Below are 22,320 nucleotides of genomic sequence, written 5' to 3'. Positions count from 1 at the left end.
AAAACGTTCAGTTCCTGGGTACATCTTGTCCCCTTCCTGCGGAAGCCAGAACCACACCCGCTTTCCCCAAAGTCTATGTTCTTTCCGCTCCGCTGCGCAGTGGAGTGGAATGATACCCGGGGCCTCATGCATGGGAGAAATACATTCACCTAACTGAAGCCTTGGGTGACAGTCCCAGAGGAGGGAAGCCAGAGGTGGGTCCTTTCCAGCGCTGGGGAAGTAGGAAGCAACATGAGAGGGCTCACATTGCCACTGGTCCCCCAAGAGACTCTGGAGGAATTTTGGCCCATCCTGCGTTTTGCTCTCTGTGTCATCTGGGCTGTGACAACTCCCTGAGCCTCCGTCTCCTCGTCTGCAAATTTCAGATAAATAATATCTGCTTCACAGCAGTGTTACAGGGACCAAATGAAATTATGTAAGTAAGGGTCTTAGCCAGTATCAGCAAACAGTACGTGTTTAGGAAATACTGGTTGATGTGTCGTTGCTATGAGTGAGCTGAGCCCTCAGGGTTCACCTGGGACCTGGCCTGGAAGACTACCCAGGTGGGCTGGGGAGAACCGAGGCACAGCCAGACTGTCCCCACACCCCACCTCCAGCGCCCCCAACGGGGAGCACTGCCATCGCGGGGAGGAGGTGGAGCGGGGCTCTCCGGGTCAGTGCCCTGCGAGTTGAGTGTGTGGCAGACAGGAGGAAGAGGATTAACATGAAAGCAGAAAATGGGATTAGGAGGCCTCAGGATAATGTGCCCACCCGCCCGCCATCCATGACAACGGCTTCTTGCTTTCACTCTCTGGCTTCTGGAGCCCAAAGCATGTAAAGCTCGGTCACCCCCTACTCCCAGGGACAGAGCCAGCAAAAGGCTTGGTAGACTCGGAGCATGCGACTACTCAGTCGGCTAGGAAGAGGGCCGGGCTGCCTTTATGTGCCCTTACTTTCTCATTTAATCCCCACGGCGGCTCTGAAACGGTGGATGGCCCAGAAGGTGAAGAGCCAGGATGTTAGCCTCCGAAAGCCTGTGTTTCTTCACCTCTCCCCACTGTCTCACGTGGGAGCACAGCGTCCCCCGGCACCCAGATCAGTGATGTCTCAGACCTGCACGCCCCTTAGGAAGAATTCCCAGACCCCCACCTGCCTTTGATAGAAAACCCAAAAGGCAATTTAAGGAGACCAGGTCTGCCTCTCTGGCTCATCCCATAAGGGTGAGGATGTCCCCCAAAGAGCTTGACCTTTTTTCAGGACGCCTTTGAGGTCTATCATGCAGGACTTTTATTTCCCCCGTAAGTCCTTTTTTTTTTTTTTAAGATTTTATTTATTTATTCGACAGACAGAGACATAGGGAGAGAGGGAACACAAGCAGGGGAGTGGGAGAGGGAGAAGCAGGCTTCCCGCTGAGCAGGGAGCCCAATGTGGGGCTCGATCCCAGGACCCCGATATCATGACCTGAGCCGAAGGCAGACGCTTAACGACTGAGCCACCCAGGCGCCCCTCCCCCGGTAACTTCTTTGTGAATCCAGGCCAACGCTACACCATCAGGTGGAGAAAGTGCTATATAAGTCCCAACTGTGGGAAGAAGACTGACCACATTATTTCTTAAAATTACTTCTCAAGTTCTAGAGGATCCCCAGTGACCATGTCCAGGGAGTTCATTGTCTCACCCCATTCCGCAAATTAAAACAAGGCCCATCTCAGCCTCCTTTTTTAGGACTCTAATCCCTTGTCCTCCTGCCCCATCCTACCTGGCCCCCCACCCTCCATCACTCACCTACCCTCTGCTGGCCTCCTCCCCGCTCCAGGGTGTTCTCCTGAGGCACAGTGATAAGACGTCCCCCATCTGTCATTCAGGGTCCCAACAGGAATAGGAGAGAGAGATTTATAAATGTGTAGGTACAGGAGAACCCCAAGGGATAGGGCTGGAACTCGGGCTAGCAGCAGTACAGCTATTACCAACCCCTCCCAAGGGGAGGGAATATAATCTGTTACCAGAACCCAGAGAACCTAGAAGGAGTCAAGTGACCAAGGACACAGCCAGGCGGCGTGACCTCACAAGGAGGGAGCCAGATGAATATGTATGCTCGTGTTACTCTCCTCCCCGCCCCTCTGCCCCATCCCCATCTCCTTTGGAGCTCTCCACTGGCCAAACCCACCTGAAGCCATAGGGACCTTGATGTGAGGTCTGTAATTGTCGGGGAGTCCTCTACAGCATGCATTCTCATGAGGGCCATGATCATCCCCAAGGAGAAAAAAACTTGGCTCTCGGACGTGAAAAAATCTTAGATATCCCAATGGCTGGTGATCCTCCAAAAGCCCACAGTATATAAACAGATACACAGTATATGCATGCTATTAAAATTTCATGGGGGTGGTGCAATTAGGATAAAAGTATCCACAAAAGTACTTGGCAAGGGAGGGGGCAATAATGAAAAATAGATTAAGCGGCACTGGATTATAGGGACCCAAAACTCTTTCTTGGGCTGGCACTGAGAGCTTCAAATCTGTCACCCTCAAAAGTACAGTTTATACTACTCTTCTCGAAACTGACATGTATACCAATATACATCTATATGTATTCCCTGTGCAATGTATAATAACAACCATTAAAGTGCAATTTGAATTATCTTTCACCTAATGCTTTCCTCAACCTACCCTTGCCCATGCTGAACATCAGACCACTCACGAGTCTCCTGCGTCTCCCACAGCTTACAGCTTTTGGTTGAGATTTCTCCACAGAGAAGAGCCCCCCGGCATCATGGGCAAGTCAGGCAATTTCAATGTGCAACTCCCTCCTCTCTCGAGGGTTCAGGCCACAAAATATTTCTCAAGCGCTAATCACTGCAATGAATACTGAATTACCAGACATGCCCCTGCCTTTCAGGACCTCACAGTGTCACTAAAGATGTCAAAAAAAACATCACTAGAGCTGTCACAAACTCAATGAGGTGAGAGGAGCTGTCATGATAGGGCAAGGAAGCTGATTTGCTTGGCAAAGCAGAGCGCCTGACGGTCCCATCTCAAATCGCTAAGGGCCAGTTAGCCCGGTTAACCAGGACCCTCAGGAGCATCAGTTCCCCCACCAGAAGCCCTACCATTAACACTTCTCCAGCCAGAGAGAGGCTTATTTATCCTTACTCCGTCTTTCTTATCTCTAAGCCAGTTCTCTATGGCCCCCAGACATTCCCCCCATTTCCATGGCGACCCAACAGGCTTTGGCGGGGAGCCTGTCAGAAGCTTCGTGAAAGTGTAAATAGAGTGTGTCTACTGTTTCCCCCTTATCCATACACTTATTTGGCCCTTCAAAGAGCTCTAGTAGATTAGGGAGGCACGATTTCTCCTCACCAAAGACAGGCTGCCTTTCCACAGGAGGTGGGGCTTGCTCAAGTACTCCATAATCCCACCCTGCGAGATGCTGCTGACTGGCTCGGCGTGGAAACAAAACTTGTGGGCCATTTCCCAGAAGCCCTCAGGCACCCTGAAGTTCTTGGGCATGGAGGCCAGTCTTTAGAAAAGGCTCTCCTTTCGTCCTGCCCTTCCATGATGTTGATCTTCTTACTTATTTGGGGAAAGACGTGTAGGCAAAATGAAAATGAAATACAGGGTGCTTGCTTTCCACGACTCGGAGATTTAAGGCACTGTTAGCCATCTGAACTCAAACAGAAGACAGTGGTAAGGTTATCTGTATCACATTTCATTTTATGACACATCACCTTGTTTACACCCCTCTTCAGGTTGTTTATAGGGTATAGAATACCTTTAAACACTCTGGTCCTGTTTAGCCATTTTTTTTTTCCCATCAATAAAAAATTTTAAAGGCAGCCATTGTTCTAAGAAATGACTCTTGTGCTTAGGGCACAAAGATGCTTTAATGGGGAAAGACAGTTTGTCTTGTATCTTGGCTTCCCGTATCTTTTTGAACCAGGCTTTGATGCTCTGCGGAGTTTTCTGACTCCATCGTCGAGCTATGCAGCATTTTGCAGTTATTAAGAGCAAATGAGTTTCTTCTTTAAACACAGGCCTCTGCTTAGCACATTTAGTCCTATTTGACTTGGGTCTCAAGATAGTGCTATTCCCGGAATGGACTTCACATGCTGCAATTTTTTTTTTAATTACCCACAATCCTATCACAGATGCTGAAATGAGCTTTTTTTTTCCTACAGCCTCTCCAACGACTTGCTGAGATAAAGAGACTTATACAGGGTACTTGTGGGTTAGGAATTTCCAGGTTAACTCTTTAATATGCAAGTTGTTACATATATAACCCATTCATGCTACTTCTGAAACTATCTTCTGAGCAAATACTTCAAAATACAAAAAGATCCAAATGCATGCAGATGTTCCTTGAAACATTATTTAGAAAAACAAAAAATGCGGATTAGACAGCAATGGGATAAAATATGTAAATTACAGCGTTCAATGAAAAAAGCAGGATGCACACCCACATATGCAACTATGTAAAAATGCGTGTGAAAAAAGACTGGAAGGAATGCACACGAGGAAAAATTTTGCAAGGATGACAACCCACGTAGCATTTTTTTTAAATTTCCGGAAATTTCTTGCATGTTGTGATGTTGCTTAATTTTAAAAAAATGATTTTAATTAGATAACTGTTTCAATGGATTAAAGGAGTAGCTCAATCTTTTCACCTAAAGTAGGAGCAAAATCTCTCTCTCCCACTTTGTTATATAAGCTTCATTTAAATTGGAGTTTTGGAAAGTCAGCCCCACTAACTCCCTGATCCATAAAATGTGCTTGATGGCTTAATACTAGAGTTGAAATCACAAATGACTGTAGAAGCCAGCAGAGAGGGAAAGGAGTTGTGCTGCCTGATGCCATCTGGAGAGCTTAGGCCTGAGCGCACAGGTATTTCAAGGGAATATGAGGGTTTGTTTGTTTTTTTTTTTTGGTTTGGGGGGGGGGGTGTGTGCGCGCGCGCGCATGCGCACACGCACGCACATGCATGCATAATTCTCTTGATTGGCACATTTTGGCCTCTAATTCAAATTCAAAAATAAAGGCATTTGTGGGCCAACTAGTACGTGTCTACCAACTGGAATCAGCCAGCTGACAGCCACTTTGTGACCTCCAGCATAAAAGCCATTTCTGAAGTTACAGCCAACTGCCTGATCTCCGGGCATTAAGGCACCCCGATCTTCCCCATGTTCTCCCGCTCGCTCTTCTCCACTGAGCCCCACGCCACTTCTGGCTGTTTTTATGAGGGTGATGAAGGATAGTAGTCCCCAAAATTACGAAGCTTTGTGAATCGGTCCCTTGTTGGAAGCCTTTCTCTTTCCAGACCGTGAAAGCTGGTGACATTTGTAATATTGATTGGTCTTTCTGTCTGTCGCTTACACTTAGTGTGCCGGGAGGAGTGGATTCGATGCCGTTCGGATATGGCCAGTCTCATCCCTGAGCCCCGTCAGAGCTATCAGATGCTGCCAGCCAGGCCCGGGCTGTTTCCAGCTCGTGGATCAGACTTGAGGAGTCAGTGTGTATATTACTGTGTGAGGGCACTGGTTTTGCCACCGTTTTCCCAGTCTTCCCAGGTCCTTGGATATTTGACCCCGGATGTGCAGCAAGGGGCAGCTAACACCTCAGGACTGACCATCATTCCCAGTCCCTGCTATACCATGGACCATCTGGCCCCACAAGTTTTCGTGATGTCCGTGGGAGCTGCCCCGGGAGCCATGGCGAACGGCACGGGCAGGACCTTCCAGGAGCTTGTGCATTGATCAACTAATTAACCACCCATCAAGAAACAAATGAATTGAGCCTCCGCAAGTAGCCAGCTTTGGCTTTTACATAGTGAACCACCCCTTCCTTCCCTATCCAGGACCTATTGTGGTTACGAATGCCTCCTATTCGTTCTTGGTTTATTTTGAGCATGGCAGATGCTGCCAGATGTTTACTTTTAACGTGAGGAGAATTGCACTGTTCTTGTGGTTGAGGGGAAAGAAGGGGGAGCTCAGGGCTGTGGGCAAAGCTGGCAAGCCCCTCCACGGCCCAGGCCACCGGGGGTTCCTTCCCTCTCCCCTCCAGATGTGCACCAACCCCCACACCCATTTTTGCCAAGTCAGCAGATCCAGACTATTCCAAGCACGGAGGACCCCGCAGGTTCCAGAACCCAGGCAGCCGCACACATGGCCCACCATGTGGGGCGCACCTGTGTAACTCGGATAGTGCCTGGGCTCCACCGGCCCTCACGGGCACCCTCAGAATGGGATTCCCCACCACGGAGTCCCCTTCCAAGCAGCTCCCTCTTTGGCAAAACCAAAAGGCAGAATTTCCTTGTGAACGATTTGGACTGTCTGAAAATCACACTTTGGGCAGTTGGGACCATGGTAGGACCCCAAGACTAACTGCGGGACCGCACAAAGCCTGATCCATTTTGCAGCTACAACCCTGTTGCTGGATCCCATCACTGTAGAGTCCGGTAGGACATAGGGGATCTTGTGTTCCTAAGGGGAGCTGAAGCTGGTGGCAGAAGCCAATGCAAATGCAGGTTCTTCCCACTGGGGGCCAAAGTCTTCCAAAGACATGGCAGGCAATTATTTACAATCCGTACCCTTTGAAGGCAAGTTCCTGATTCCGTGTCACCTTCTGCCACCTTCATCTGGACAAAGAGGGATGCTCTATTCATTTGTCCATCCTGTCCTAAGCATAGACCTGTCCAGTCTACCCTCCTCCCTTCTGCTTTCTTGGGCCTTAATCACCTAAAGACTAAAAACGTCTTCTCTTATTTTTTTCTTCCTGGTGCCCAGAAAGCAGGACCAAAAAGCAGAAGTGCCTAACCCTAGCTTCATAAATTATGCCCTGGGGGACCTTCACATGGATTCATTCATATCATGCAGCACCAGTTTCTTCATCTGTCAAAAGGGGACATAATAATACTTATTTTACAGGAGAGTGGCGAGTTATACATCAAGTTGGTAAATCACTGATCCTGTCACTTCATAAGTCCTCAATAAACATGAGCTGTCATCATCATTATTGTCTTGTACTGTTGGGTTCCACAGCCGACCCTCTCCAAGAGGTCCTGAGGCAGGATGCCCATCTCTCTGGGGGTCAAGGTGTCCAGGCCCATCCAGGCTACTCCAGCAGTGTATCCAGCCAGATGTGGTTCAGTACATGCAGCAGATGAGGCAGGCTGGGAGGGCCAGGCCAGGACAGGACCACCCATCGGGCTGGGGAAGGTGCTGGCAGGACAGCCTCAGCTGCAGCTGCCGGGCAGCCGTCCAGAGTGACAAGCAGAATGCAGTGTGCAAGGGTGTGGAAACAGACAGCAGGTGGCAGCTCAGCAACTGTCGGCAGCGGGGGCAGGGAGCGGCAGATCTTCCAGCATTTGGGAACAGGGTGTCCCTACCAGCAGATGGGCCCCAGCAATGGGCAATTCCAGAGGGGTATTCTGAAATCGAAGCAGACACACAGCATCATGAAGGTCCCTCAGCAGATCCCAGCACCCACGAGATGCTGGATCTAGTGGGGAAGAAGCCAGAGAGAATAAAGCAGGGCCCCAGACAGATTATCAAGACAAGGCTGCAGGCCCAGAAAAAAAAAGGCGGAGGGGGGAGAGGGGGCATTGCCAGAGGTTGGCCTCCAGCCTTCAGTAGGGGAGAAGGCCTTCGTGGAGCAAGTCCCACCGTGGTCCAGCCTGACCCGTGACCCCTGGGCCCAGGCCAGGCTACTCAGCAGAGCAGTCAGGGCAGGCCTGAGATTGTGCTCTCCCCACGATGAGGATGCAGGCGGGAGAAGCTGAAGGTCATCATGGGGTAACTTCTCTCTCTCTCTCTTTCTCTATCCAGCTACCGCACCAGTTTTCCTGATTCTTGCCCCTTTGCCTGTTATTTTTCTCCCCCAGATCCTACTTGCTAATAAGGAAGAACCAAAATAGATAGGGTCAAGCTTTTTTAAATGAAAAACCCAGCCCATCAGGGACCAACAGCTCTCCTGACTGTCATCTGGCCAGTGACTTGGCCACAGGCTTCTGTCATGTACCCAGTGGAGGGAGCTGCAGTGGTAAACACAGCTGGAGGGAGCTGGACCCCAACTAAGGAAGGAAGGTGAAGGTCCCCATAGCCCCTGCCTTGGGTTTGGCTCCCATGTGGCTCTTTCTTAGGCCCAGCTGACAATGCTTCATAAACTCTGTTCTGGATCCATGTCTTCCCAATGACCCTGAAGACTTTGTCTTGGAGACCAAGTGACCTTGGGAGCCATGCTCGAGGTTCATCTATGCTGGACCCACATCCCTGCAGATGTGGAAACCTAATCCATATTCATCCATGTAGGTCAGTCAGCCTCACACTGTGCATCTATGTTAGCCCCTAAGCTACATTTTTATACTATTTCTCAACCCACACACATACTCTTAGTCACTAGCTTCCAAAGCATAAAAGCATAAAAGTGGAAACCACATCAGAGGACCTCACAAGGGCAGAAAGCAGTGACCAGGGCACACCCCACCCCCACCCCAGTCTCTATGCACTTCAGCTGTACTATCCCTTTCCCTGTCATGGCTGGGCCTCTCCTCCTGAGCAAGGTGGTCCAAGGAGCGCTAGTGACCTGAACTTGGTGGGAACAGGCCAACTGCCTTCTCAGTTTGCTCTCAGGTTTAGAATATGGTAACTGGTGTGCATAACATTTGGATCCACCAGGAGCTAAGTTTTGTAGACTCCATCTGGAGCCAGGGCCACAGGACCCTTCCTCACCTCCAGGGATTCCTGGATACAGAAAAGGCAGATGATCAGCGTTAGCAGTTGGAGGAAACGTAATAGGTACCTAGTGATAAAGAGCTAAGAAGCCATGCAGGAATGATAAGACAATCCAGACAGGAGCAAGGGCAAGAAGGCTCTTCCACTCTAGGGCCAGAGGGAGAAAGGAAAGTGAGAAAGTCTGTCCAGTGGGAACTGCAACCACAGAGAGAAGGGTCATCTGATACGAGCTGGAGCCATGAAAAGACCTAGATTCTGCCAAAGACACCAAAGGAAGCAGAGAGAAAGAAATGCCCCACCTTTCCCCCTCCTCCCTCCTTCTCATCTTCTGCCAGGGTACCCCCCCCCCCGCCCGCCCGCCATTGAGTGAACTTCCCTGGAAGCCAAAAGGCAGAGACTGAGAAATGTAGATCCTGCAGAGCAGCCCGCCAAGGTAAAGGAACCGTTCTGAGGGCAAATAGGCAATTGACCAGCACCAGCTAAGAACAATGACCGACCAGGCCTTGGATAGGCCAGTTGCAACTGTCTCTGTTTTAGGGAAATATTAGAACCACCTTCCCAAGGAGCAGCACCCTCCTTAGACCTCCCAGTCTCACAAAGATAGAAATGGATCATCAGCCCCGGATGCCCTGGTACTGTGTACACACAGAAGGTTATCTCATCACAGCAGAAAGATACCCCTGAAGGAAACTGGGCAGTGTTTGTAAAGAGATGGTGCCCACCCTCAGGGGCTGTCTGGCTTTGTGTCCTAATTAGGCAATAGGGGACCCTTTGAGCCATTTCCTACCCTGGGGAAAAAAAGGGGGCATGCCCTATGCCTTGCTGAATGGTGAGGCATCCGGCTGAGGACTAGGAGGGAGGCATTGTCCAGGGCACCAGAGAACTCACCATGCTCCCTCGAGGAGACCAGAGAGCCCCTCTTCCCTTCCCTCTCTCTCCTCCCTAAACCCTGACCACATTTGGCCCAGCTCCCTTCAGGCATCTTCCAGAGACTCACTCAAGATCTCAGCTTGAGCTGGGCATTAGGTTCATGTGCCCCAGCGTCTCCCTGTCTCCCTTTCTCCCTAAACCCCACCCTAGGAGCCAGTCCTCAGATGGAAAGCCCCTCCCTGCAAGGCCTTCAGTGCAAGGGTCCTAGGAATAAGGGTAAGGGAGGAGGCAGGGTGGGGAGAGTAAGAGGACATTTCTAAAATTCCTGGAAGAGAAGGAAGGCTTTACCCAACATGGGTTGAGAGTCTGAATATGAGGCCAAGACAACAAGCAAAATAGGAGGATCCTCCCCCACCCCATCTTGGTCCTCCTTTGGCAATCACAGCCTAACTTCTGCTCAGACATTGACATTTACTAGTGTTTCCCATAAGTCTCGTATCCTCACCTCTTCTGCAAGTTCTCCACAGTCAGGATCCCCATCTGCAGAGCCCAGAGCCCAGCACACACCTACCCCTCACCATGCTGCACAAATACTTCACAACGGGTCCTATGCTGGACAAATTACCTAATGTGCAAGGCCTGTTGCAAAATGCGAAGAAGAGCTCCTTGTTAACAATTATTAAAAATTACGAGATGATGACAACAGAGCATTGAACGAAGCACAGGACTCTTCTAAGTGGTCCTATGGGGTGTGAGTGGTAGCTTGCCTCCAAAGATTCCATCATCAATTCCTTACCTCCCTGTGTCTGCATGCCACTCCCACATTAAGAGGTGGAATCTAATTCCCTTCCCTTGAACCTGGACTTGAACAATAGAACACAATGGAAATGACACTCTTAGACCTTCAAGACCAAGTCATATGAAGCCTTACAAATTCTGCCAGGGGCCTCTTAAACACTTGCTTTTAGGACACTCCCTCCCTCTTCAAAACCCAGCCAACATGCTGTGAAAACCCAAGTCACACGGAGAAGCCACGTGTAAGTCAACGGCCCCTGCCTGAGTCCCAAGGGGACAGCCAGTATCAAGTGCCAGTCATGTGAGTAAGCCACCTCGATCGCCTAGCCCCGCTGAACCTTCATAAAACTGCAGTCCCAGAGACATCTGACTGAAACCAGATGAGAAACCCCAAGTGAGAACCACCCAACCGAGCCCAGTCAATTCACAAAAACATGAACAATTATCACAAGTTGTTGCTTTTAAAAGCTAAGTTTTGTGGTGGTTTGTCGTGCAACAATAAATAACTGGGACACGCTCCAAGGAATGGCATTCATTTGGAATACGATGTGAACGGCCTAGGCTGTGCGCCCCAACAGCCCTCCCCAGCACACAGTAGGAGCTCAGGAAAGGCTAACCGCAGTTCCTGACCACCAGTGTGTTGACACCAGACATGGGAACCCCCTGGCCCAGGATGTGCCCTCCCACCAACGGATGTCCTTTGTCGTGACATATTTGCCATCTGGTTTCAATCTGACATCTCCCTGGCTGAGGAGGGCTTGGATACTGCTGTCTCCAGAGATTCATGACCACTTCCTCCCACCCCGTTCCTACCCATCCTATCTCAGGAAATGAAAAGCGATTTTTCCCCAGGGCCTCTTTACCCATAGCAACAGAACAGGATTTCCAAAACCAATCTCACGGCCAGTTCCAATATCTGTCTTCCCTGGAATAATCATACAGATGCTGCACCTGCCCTCAGATTCCATTTTCTGCTCTTGGCGTTTGTTCATTTGTTTCTCCAGGTTCTTCAAACATCTGATTACATTTCATACTTCGGATGAAAATTGTGAAGATGGAAGATTATCAGACTTTGTCATTTTCGTCAGCCGCCCTCTCTGCTCAGCCGCTTCTTGCCAACCCTTATTCTCTCTCCTCACCCTCTGCCTCCCGAGAGTTCCCCTCGTGCCCTGTGAGCTCCTCTCCCAGTTGTGGGTCATACTGTCCTCTCCCCTGAAACCCTTCGAGGGCAGCAGCCCGGGGACGATACCAAGTCAGCATGTGACCTGAAGCTGACAGAAGCTGCAGTCTGGCTGGGGATGGAATTCCCCCTGTGTCAACGGACAAAACGGGGCCTGGGACCCCAGGCTAACAGGCCACTCCCTCCCTATGAGGCTCCTGATCACATGGCCCCACTTCTTTTTTTTTTTTTTAAAGATTTTATTTATTTATTTGACAGAGAGACACAGCAAGAGAGGGAACACAAGCAGGGGGAGTGGGAGAGGGAGAAGCAGGCCTCCCGCCGAGCAGGGAGCCCGATGCGGGGCTCGATCCCAGGACCCAGAGATCATGACCTGAGCCGAAGGCAGATGCTTAACGACTGAGCCACCCAGGCGCCCCGGCCCCACTTCTTATGACACCAACTCCCCCAAAATTCATCCTTCCCTGAAGTGGGTGGACAGTGTAGGCAAAACTAAGGGGCCAGAGACCCGAGGCATGAGACTGGGATGTGGAACCACGGTGGGGGTCCTAAGCCTGAGTCTCCCACCAACTGCTCTGGAAAAACGAAAGCTTCCAGTGAAACCCAGGCCGTGCTTAGTCCGCACAGCCTGACGTGTATTTTCATTTTGCGAATATAAATCGCCACTTTGGAGATTTTGGTTGCAAGACCGGTCCCCAAGTGATTTTCATTTACTACATTACTTGCAGGTAGTCTCCTGGGCTACCAGGTGGCTGGTGGCCTCAGGACCAACCACGAAAACGCAGCAGGAAACATTCTGGAGCTAATGACCGATGCTTTTCCCCTCGGGAGCTCCCTGCTGCCCCCACGCCCCACCCCCTACTCCAGCTCATTGGCAAGCAGCTTCTGCCTCAAGGGAAGGATGTGATAGGGAGAAATGGAAAAACACAAGCTTTGATGTCTGGGCAAGATTAAAATATTTAGGAGAAACATCTTGAATGAGAGCAGGGCTCCTCTCCACCCTTCCTCTACACTCCCCAAAAATAAACAGTGAAGATTCCTCTGAGACAGTGAGGGGAGGAGAAGGAGGGAAGGTGATAAGGACTGAGAACAACGGAGAGGCTGGTGGGCCCCTGGAGTCTGCTTGAGACTCTCTCTTTCTCTCTCCCCCCCTCTCCCCCTGCCCCTCCCACTCATTCTCTCTCTCTCTCTCTCAAATAAATAAATAAAATCTTTAGGGGAAAAAAAACTTGGACTCAGACCGGGCCCCCCTGCCAAGCCTTCCCTAAGAGCATGGCTCCACCTCATAGAGCAGCTACTCTTTCTTTGGTGTTAACATCTGCAACCTTTCCTTCTCTCTATCAGCCCAGTATTACACAGCATTGTGGTCCTTGACTAACAACAGGTCTATATTTGCTATTGGACGGGAGCAGCTTGGGATGCTTTTTCCATGCCTTGTAATTGGCACATAATAGGCATTAAATTAATGCTTTTGTAGTTAAATTGAATTGTCCACCCAATTCTCTTTTTAAAATTAAAAACAGAAATCCTCATTAAAGCACCTACAGAGCAAAGGAGATCGTCCTAAAGAGCAAGCAAAGAAGAAAAACACAATTGGATAAACCACCATCAGGTCTCACCTGTTCCCATTCACAGCTTAATTTTTCCCACAGCAGTTGCTCTGAGTCTTCTCATTTTGATCCTTCTCCCCTCCTCCACTCTCCTTGAGCCCCAGTCTTACCCTCAAACCCCTCATTCTGAGCTCGGTCTAGGATCTTGTCTCTTATCTTATTGAGAAAAAGAAGAATGTCTGATATGAACTCCCTCAAATCAGAAGGAAAATCTCTCCAAAATGATTGGCCAAAGGTGTAGGGGCAGAGGGCAACTCACACACCATCTGGGTGAGACTGATAAAATCTTATTGGAGTGCAATTTGGTGATGTGAATCAAAATTTCACAGAAACTTTGACTAGATGGTCAACTTCTACAACTTTATTCTGACGAAAGTATTGAATAAGTGCACCAGAAAGTCCACAAAGTTGTTCTGTATAGTGTTGTTTCTAAAACACACCCTCCTAGGGGCGCCTGGGTGGTTGATTAAAGGTCCGACTCTTGAGTTTGGCTCAGATCATGATCTCAGGGTTTTGAGACTGACCCTGCTTAAGATTCTCTCTTTCCCTCTGCCCCTCTAAATATAATAATAAAGAAAATTTTAAAATGAAAAATAAAACACACCCTCCTAGCCTTGTTTTTGTACCGTTTCGCTTTCTGGGCTTCAGCTACTCAGGCCTTTTTTTAGCTTCTCTTTCTCCTCTCCCTTTCTCTGAAATCCCAAAAGTCCACACATCCCACCCTAAAGTCTTCTCCATGTCTCTTACCCCAACCAATTGCTTCAATCTAGCTCAGACACTGCCTAAGCCACCTATAGAATATTAAACCAGGCACCCTGAAGACAGAGTGTCCTTGTAGAGGGCACACAAAGTAAGGCTTGTGAAGGACCACTCCAGAGGTGAGAAAAGAGTGCCTTATGGGTGCTTGCCAACCCCTGGCCCCTGAGTTTCCCTGACTCCCACTATGGTTGCACCACTCTGCCTAGGCGTGGACAAAATCCTTCTCTCCTAGTTGATCCGAAACAGACTGGAATTTTTCAAAGGGGACTTTAATTCTCTTTGTATGTGTGCTTTTAAAGAAGGGAAATAAATTCGATATATGGAACATTAAAAAAGAGAGAATTTGCATGCTTCTTATCTTAAAATAATGCCCACCTGGCAAGATATCTCTTCCCTGGTAAAGATCACTGAATTCCCAAGCCCTGGCTCCCTGTCCTTCAGTTCTGAGTGCAACCCCACAAAACAGCCCACCTCTCCTTCCCATTGGAACCAAGGGGGTGACAAGCTGGACATTGAGTGAAATGGAAATCGTATCTTCCCTTGTGATTTTTGTTCCATATTTTATTGTAAAATTTTTATCTTTGAAAACATGATCCCTGAACATGTTAAATATGTTTTTCAACAATACCAAAACATACGTAGTGAAAAAACTTGCTCCCTCTCATCCCTGACCCAGACCCCCAGCTCCCATCCCCAGGGGCAGACACTGTTCTCTGGTGAGTGTAAATGGAGATACATATGCTCTGGCATATTCTACACCCTGTTCTCCTTGTCTTTTTCATTGGATATATCTTAGAAATTGTTCCATAGAGGGGCACCTGGGTGGCTCAGTCGTTAAGCGTCTGCCTTCGGCTTGGGTCATGATCCTGGGGTCCTGGGACCGAGCCCCACATCGGGCTCCCTGCTCGGCGGGAAGCCTGCTTCTCCCTCTCCCACTCCCCCTGTTTGTGTTCCCTCTCTTGCTGTGTCTCTCTCTGTCAAATAAATAAATAAATAAAATCTTAAAAAAAAAAAGAAATGGTTCCATAGTATACAAATAGATAGGCCTTATTATTCTTATCAGCTTTTTCTCATAATCCACACACCAAATTCCCTACTGATGGATATTTAGCTTGTTTCCAATCTTTTGCTATTATGAACATGGTACCATAAACATCTCTGCATGTTTCCCTTTGTACATCCCTTAGAAAAATGCTAGAAAGGAAATTTCTAGGTCAAAGCAAATGTGTATTTAAAATTTTGATAGATATTGCCAAATTGCCTCCAAAATTATTGTTCCAGTTCATACTTCTACCAACAATACGTGAGTGTTAGCTCCCTCCCAGTTTTCCCAATCATCCACCAAACTTTTTTATCTTTGCCAATCTGATATAGAAAAAATGATGTTTTGTTATACTTTTATTTTGAATTTCTTTTAGAATAGGTGATATTGAGCAAGAAGTGTAGCATAAGCTTCAGAAAACAAACTCTGGTCCTTGACTGCTTGGGTTCAAGTCCCAACCCAACCATTTATTAATTGGGTGACTTTGGTAATTTACTGAACCTGTGTTATTGGCTCCTCATCAAAAAATGGGATTCATGGGGCACCTGGGTGGCTCAGTCATTAAGCGTCTGCCTTTGGCTCAGGTCATGATCCCAGGATCCTGGGATCGAGCCCCACATCGGGCTCTCTGCTCACGGGGACGCCTGCTTCTCCCTCTCCCACTCCCCCTGCTTGTGTTCCTGTTCTCACTCTCTCTCTCTCTGTCAAATAAATAAATAAAATCTTTAAAAAAAATGGGATTCATGATAATAATACATTCTTCATATAGTTATTGTGAAAATTAAAGGCATAAGTGAATATAAATGTTAATTATCATTATTATATTTTCATATGTTTAATGACCGTTGTATTTTTTCCTGTGACATGTCTATTAATGTCCTTTGTGCATTTTTTTATTGTTTGTTATCTTTTTATTTCTGAAATACAAAAGGTCTTTATATATATTTGGGAGATTAACCCTCTGTCATATGTGTGGCAAATATTTTTCCCAGTTTTTCCTTGCCTTTGACTTTATGGCATTTTTGAATTTTCAAAGTTTTATGTAGTTAAATATAACAATCTTTCCTTTTATGACTTTTGAACTTTAAGCCGTGCTCCAGGAATCTCACACTTCTTAAAGTAAGAATGAAGAGCAGCTAGAACGACTTCCTGCTTTTACTCCCTGCCTTTCCTCCCCTCACTTTCTCTCTGTCCTATGAATGAGCCAGGATTATCTCCTAATACCTCCTCAGTGACTTATCCAGGTTCAGTCTCTCCCTCTCCCGTCTATAATCAAGAGTAAGACCAAACAAGGCACAGCCTTGCTCAATGGCGTTCAATAACTCCCCATTACCACATGAGCTAAGAATAAGCTTCTCATTAGAAGCATCTGCCTAAATGACACCAACTGACTTTGCCAGCTGGTGATTCCCCTAAATGTCTCTTCGATATTCCCCTAATAGTCTTTTTTTTTTTTAGATTTTATTTATTTGAGAGAGAGAGACAGAGATAGAGAGAGAGCACAAGTGGGGAGGAGAGGGAGAAGCAGGCTCCCCACAGAGCAGGGAGCCCGACGCGGGACTCGATCCCAGGACCCGGGGATCATGACCTGAGCCGAAGGCAGACGCTTAACCGACTGAGCCACCCAGGCGCCCTCCCCTAATAGTCTTTCCCTCCTCTCTGATTCTCATCACACTGTTTCATCTTTGTAAAGCCTCTGCCCATCTCTGCCTACCAAACTTCTCTTCATCTTCCAAAACTCATCCCAAACACCCCTTCTGCATAAAGTCTCCACTGATCCCCAATAATCAGACGTGAGCTTTTCTTCCCTTGTACAGTCAAAGGTACCTTCTTTGTTCTTTTCCTGAGATGTGCATCTCAATCTGTCCTAAATAAACCAAGAACTCTAGGGGAAATATGAGCTGCATTTCATTTATCTGTGCATCTGCCCATTTCCTTAACCTTTTGTTGAAATAAATTGTAGACACAAGTAATCAGATTGATGGGGGGGCAGTGGCGGGGGTGAGGGAGGGATAACCAAGGAGTTACTATTCTCTGGCTAAACCATCACACACAAGCAGCTGGGCAGGAGGCTGCTGGAGCTTCCTTCCCCAGTTGGGTCTCCCGGGCTGTGTCAGATGATAGGTATGGGTTAATCTTCTTTCAGGTGTAAGTGAAAGAATACCTTTAAACAAAAAAGGGACTTGCTGGGGCACCTGGGTGGCTCAGTCGTTAAGCGTCTGCCTTCCTCTCAGGTCATGATCCCAGGGTCCTGGGATCGAGCCCACATCTTGTGTTCCCTCTCTCGCTGTGTCTCTCTCTGTCAAATAAATAAATAAAATCTTTAAAAAAAAAAGGGGGGGGACTTGCTGGGTGGAGGAGCAGGTCTCTCTCTTCTCTCTCTCTCCACCCTCAGCCCCATGTCCTGTGTATGTATTGGCTCCATTATTGGAGAGGCTGTCCCCTATGAAGGCAAGATAGTGATAACAACTCTCGTGGTCTATGGTACTTGCACATCCTTTCAAATTTAAGTCCAAAGAGAAGGGGTCTCTACCTCCCTCCTAGCAGCTCCAGCAGAGGTCTCATTGCCTTTCTCTTTCTTTTAATGGGTTAGATGTCCACATAGAACCAATCACTATGACCACAGCCATGTATTGCCCTGACAGGTAGGGCCTGAACACCTCTCCACTCTCAGAGCTAAGGATTGAGTGGATTCTATGAGCCCATGGGCATGGTATACATCCTGAAATCACTCCACAGAAGGAAATTGACATAATGTTACCAAAAGAAGGAAGAACAGATGCTATTGACCAAAACCACCCGATAACCACTGTGCGGAATGCAGAGCACGGCTGCCCTCCTGGAAGAGGGGGATGGGCCTGAAGCCTCAACTCTGAGCTACTTCTCTCCTGCCTGCCACTCTCCCCTGCCCTGTAGGCAATGGGTCTAGCTTCCAAACACAACATGGTCCCCCAAGGTTTGTGGCGTAGCCGCAGGACCAGTGTGAACAGATCCTAACCAAACCCCAGACCAGGCGATGGCTGGCGTGGTCCAGCCGGCTCTAAGTTATTAGAACCAGGAGTCCCAGCTCCAGTCCCAAGAGTTGTACAATTGTTTATCTTTGTTGGGGAAAAACTGCAGCCAGAGCCATAAATCACTGCCCAGCTGGATGGCTTCACTGAAATGTTTGTTTAAACAATGAAATCTCCTGACGGACTGAAAATATAGGACGGATCACCCTGTCCTTCCCAGGCCTAGTCTCGCAGGCTGGAGCCTGAAGCCTGCAAGAAGGACTCAAAATTGGCTCCCCACCCCCCACCCTCCATCCCTCCCACCCCCAATATCAGCACTAAAGAATGAAGCCACAGCATAGCTAATCTGAAACAGCAGATAATGCAAAAGCCATGTCTATCAATCTTTGAAATGCAATCTCCAGAGTGGTTTGCATTGGACGTGCCTTCCTAATGGAAGTAGCATTTCTTGGCTAATGTGCACAAAGAGGCTGCTTAAGGGGTGGTCCTTAGGACACAGCATGGAGCATGGGAGATCTGGCTCTGCCCAGACCACTGTGAGGTGTGGGCAAATGACTTCTGCTCTCTGGACCTTGGTCTCCTCACTTGTTACATAACAGAGTTACACTTGGTCTTTCCGTTTTCTTCCAGCTCTCACTTGCTAAGTAAGGCAACCATGTGTTTACATTCCCCCAAGAAAGACTAGATAAACAGGAGGGGGCAGGGAAGGGAGAGGGAGAAGGAGGAAAAGAAGGGTGTTAAACTGGATGGTTCCCTGAAGCCCCTTCCAGCCCCAGGGTGCTCCCTTCTTTGCTCTCTGGTCCTTCAGAGAAGGAGGGAAGGTGAAGCCTCAGACTAGGAGCCTAGTCGGCAGACCCATAATCAGGGCCCCGTGCGCTCTGAGGAGGAGGTTAAAGGGTGACCATTCATGGGTGTGGGTGACATAGACCAAGTCAGACTGCAGGACGGGGCCTGTGCCCAAGCAATACCTAGCTGTGGACGGAGGGAGCCCGTCGGGCCTGATGCGGCTTGATGGGAGCAGGGGAGCACCCAGAGCAGCTTCCTTCCCAGCCCCCGCCTAAAGGAAGAAGGCAGCAGAGACCTGAGCCTTTCCAGTCTGGGGCCTGAGACCCTGGCTCTGTGATAAGAGCTATGACAGGGCTGTGATAGAGTATGTGAGGCAGGGTATCGGACCATCTGGTCTTGGGTTTGCCAAATATTTTCAAGAACATACTATCTGTCCCATACTGTGGGAGGCTTTGAGATGCAAAGCTGAGTAAGACCAGGGTCTTTGAGGGTTTGTGATGAAGTATTCCAAAGGGGCAAGTGGTGGGATTGACAAGAGTCATGGTGGCAATTGGGAAAGAATGGATAAGGGATGGGTTAAAGATTATGTGAGGGGGGTGTAGGGGGTAAATAGCGTCTCTAATTGCTGTGGAGTCTGTGATGGGATTTTATGGTGGGATGGTGTGGGGGGCCCATAAACTATAAACTGAGAATATGATGGAGCGTGTACTGGTGGGTGTAACGGGGTTTGTGAAGGGGTAGTTAGGACGCATCATGGGTCATTAACACAACAGCCTTTTTCCCAGCAGCCCTAATGAGATCAAATTCTTCCTCTTAATGCGATCTCAGTAACACTTTATATTTATCATTTATAGCACTTACTACAATTGAAAGGAGTTCGTTGTTTGTAATTATTTGCTTAATTCCTGTCTCCCTTACTAGGCTCTAAGAGCTGCAGAAGGAGTAGCCTCTTGGGCTCTTCACTTCTGTACCCCCACCCTCCACCCCACCCCAACACATAGCCCAGGGCTGGACACATAGTAAGTTCTCAATAAGTGTGATCAGACAAACAACTCTGTGATAGTCAGGGTGGCCAAGCCCTTCCCCAAATTCTTCAGGGCAGCTGGACGTCCTTGGAATAAGGAACAATTTTGTGTCAAGAAATCAGGCGACTTTGGTTCTGTTTGAAGGGAGGTATTGCCCTCTGGTGGCCAAAAGGGAGAAATACACTGAGAGGAGGCCGCCATCCCTCCCAATCCAGCCTCCACTGTCTAAGGGGCTGGGGGACTGCAGCCACCCCTCAGCTTGTGGTCCAGCCCCCAGCCACACAGGAATCAGCCCCAGCTTTCCACTCTGCCTGCAGAATGGTAGGAAATGGAGATCATGCAGACCCTGCCCCTTCGTCAGTTCATTGACCCTCCATCGTTTTCACATCATTGTCACCCAGCCCTGCCTGCTTTGGGCTGGGCTCAGCCCCACTTCTCCCTAACTTTGTACTCAGCCCTTCATCCTCGAAAGCAACTAGTCCAGGGAAAGGGGGCACATGCAAACATCCTTGATGAAAATTTGAAATGAACATTTCTCATCATCTGAGGTTTCACTTGGGACTTTGACCAAAACAGGTACAGAAATAGGATGGGGGTGGGGAGGGAGGATTTTAATCAGGACTCAGTCACCATCATGTAGAGTAAAGATGCTGCCATTTTTTGGTGAAACTGGATTGACGCACTCTGGACAGTGGGTGTTGGCAGGGCTGCTGGGAATACATAACTTGTTTCTATGACTTCTCCATGACAGATGAGTGCATTCCTCTGCACTTACTCTCTTCCTCCCCTTCCTCTCCTCTATCCTTCCCTTAAAACCAAACATCCCTTGGCCCACATTACAGTGGTGCCCAGACTTTTGTTTTTCTTAAGATTGTATTTATTTATTTGTCAGAGAGAGAGAGCGCACGCACACACACACACACGCACACGCACACACGCACACATACACACACACACACACACACACACACACACACGAGCGGGGGGGGGGGTTGGGGGAGGGGCAGAGGAAGATGCAAGCTCCGTGCTGAGCAGGGAGCCTGATGTGGGACTTGATCCCAGGACCCTGAGATCATGACTTGAGCCAAAGGCAGACGCTTAACCGACTGGGCCACCCAGGTGTCCCATGCCCAGACTTTTTTTTAAAGTCCAACATTCAAACTAAGTTTATAAGACAGAGAAAATGGAACTTTACCTGCAACATAAAGGATTAGTTCCTTTACAGTGTGAATGACTACAGTTTCACTCATTCAACAAATGTTTGTTGCACACGTAAGTCCTACTACAGACACTAGAGAGATTAACTAGGCAGCTCCCCTAAAGGAGCTTAGATTCTAATGGAGCATCCTTTAATTATACAGCTTTACCATGGAGTTCCTCATCCTCAGTAATTAATTGGAGTAATGATTTCCTCTTTGCTACCTCACAAGGCAATATGCATATGAGATATTAAGAGAGAATTGAACATTGAAAGGACTGGTTCACAGAAACACAGTCACCCTATAAATTGAGTTAATCATATGTATGTGTTTTGTACTTGTCTTTTTATATTTCCATGGAACATGTTTTATTTTCCTTACTGCAGTTGGGTGAAGGAAAGTGGCAGCGTCCCCCAAAGCCATCCCATGTAAGCATGCCAACTGAGCACAAACAGTGCATTTGCTAAGCAAACCCAGGTGTGTGTCCCTTTGCCACTCCCCACTCTAACCCCTAACTCATTCTATATGGGAATGCTGAAGCTATCATGGCCAGGGGTGTTCCCCTAAGGACATGGGAGCACCTGAGTATCCTCAGTCAGTTTCATTCCTTTCATTACTTCTTCATTACTTAATGAAAGACCTCCTTCTGCTCCCACAACACCACTGTCTGTGGAGCCCAGGGGGCCCAAGACAGCACTGTTCCAATGCTACAGTTCTCACCAAGGTGGGGAAAAGTCTCCCCCACTATGTTTGGCTCTTCGCGTTACCTTTCCGAAGGGTGGCCTGGTTCTTTCCATTTCATTACAGACCCCTCTGTTCAATAACTTTAAAAATGTTCCCCCAGGGCAAAGTTGAAAGACATATAATACAACCCACTAATGCCACCTTACAGCTCCCTTGTGAAGCAGCTCTGAATTTGCACCCCGCACCTAAATCCTTCCCAGCTTCAGGGTACGTCTGCACCCCACCCCCAGGAGCAGTCAATACCAAGAAAGAAAGAGAGGCTGCCCACAGCCTTGTCCCCTACCTTCTTCATTCAATTTGGTCCTGACAATTGATTCTAAATCTTTCCTCACCGTTCTCTCGGGCGGCCCACAAAATTCCATCCATGTGTCCTACAATTCTTACCACAGAGATATAGATTCAGTCTCCCAGGGGACACTTACTGTAAATATGTAGGTTAGATAAGTGCAAAGGATCTTAAATTAAGTTATTAATACAAATAAATAAAATACGATAAATCAGAGTAAGAGAAAAATGGATTAATTAATAAAATAACTCTGCCAGGTTGAACCACACACATACTCAGAGCCCTTTCTCTAATCAAAACAACTAAAACATAAA

General features: G+C 48.2%; 1 long non-coding RNA gene across 3 annotated transcripts in view; it reads right to left on the bottom strand.

Annotated features, from left to right (window-relative positions):
* The window catches only part of LOC145715939 (uncharacterized), a 51,808-nt gene that overhangs the window by 16,536 nt on the left and 12,952 nt on the right, over positions 1-22,320 (bottom strand). Inside the window, exon 3 of one of the 3 annotated variants that reach the window (XR_014138241.1) lies at positions 22,004-22,099. The exons of 1 other annotated variant lie outside the window; for it this stretch is intronic. This is a non-coding gene — a long non-coding RNA (uncharacterized LOC145715939). The remainder of the gene's footprint in view (positions 1-22,003; positions 22,100-22,320) is intronic. One more of the 3 variants, XR_014138244.1, reaches the window with a different exon arrangement.

Source organism: Leptonychotes weddellii, chromosome 10 (assembly GCF_054177405.1).
Source record: "Leptonychotes weddellii isolate Sample4059 chromosome 10, ASM5417740v2, whole genome shotgun sequence".
NCBI classification, from domain to species: domain Eukaryota; kingdom Metazoa; phylum Chordata; class Mammalia; order Carnivora; family Phocidae; genus Leptonychotes; species Leptonychotes weddellii.
The sequence above is the reverse complement of the archived record's forward strand: the minus strand, read 5'-3'. Positions and strand labels throughout refer to the sequence as shown.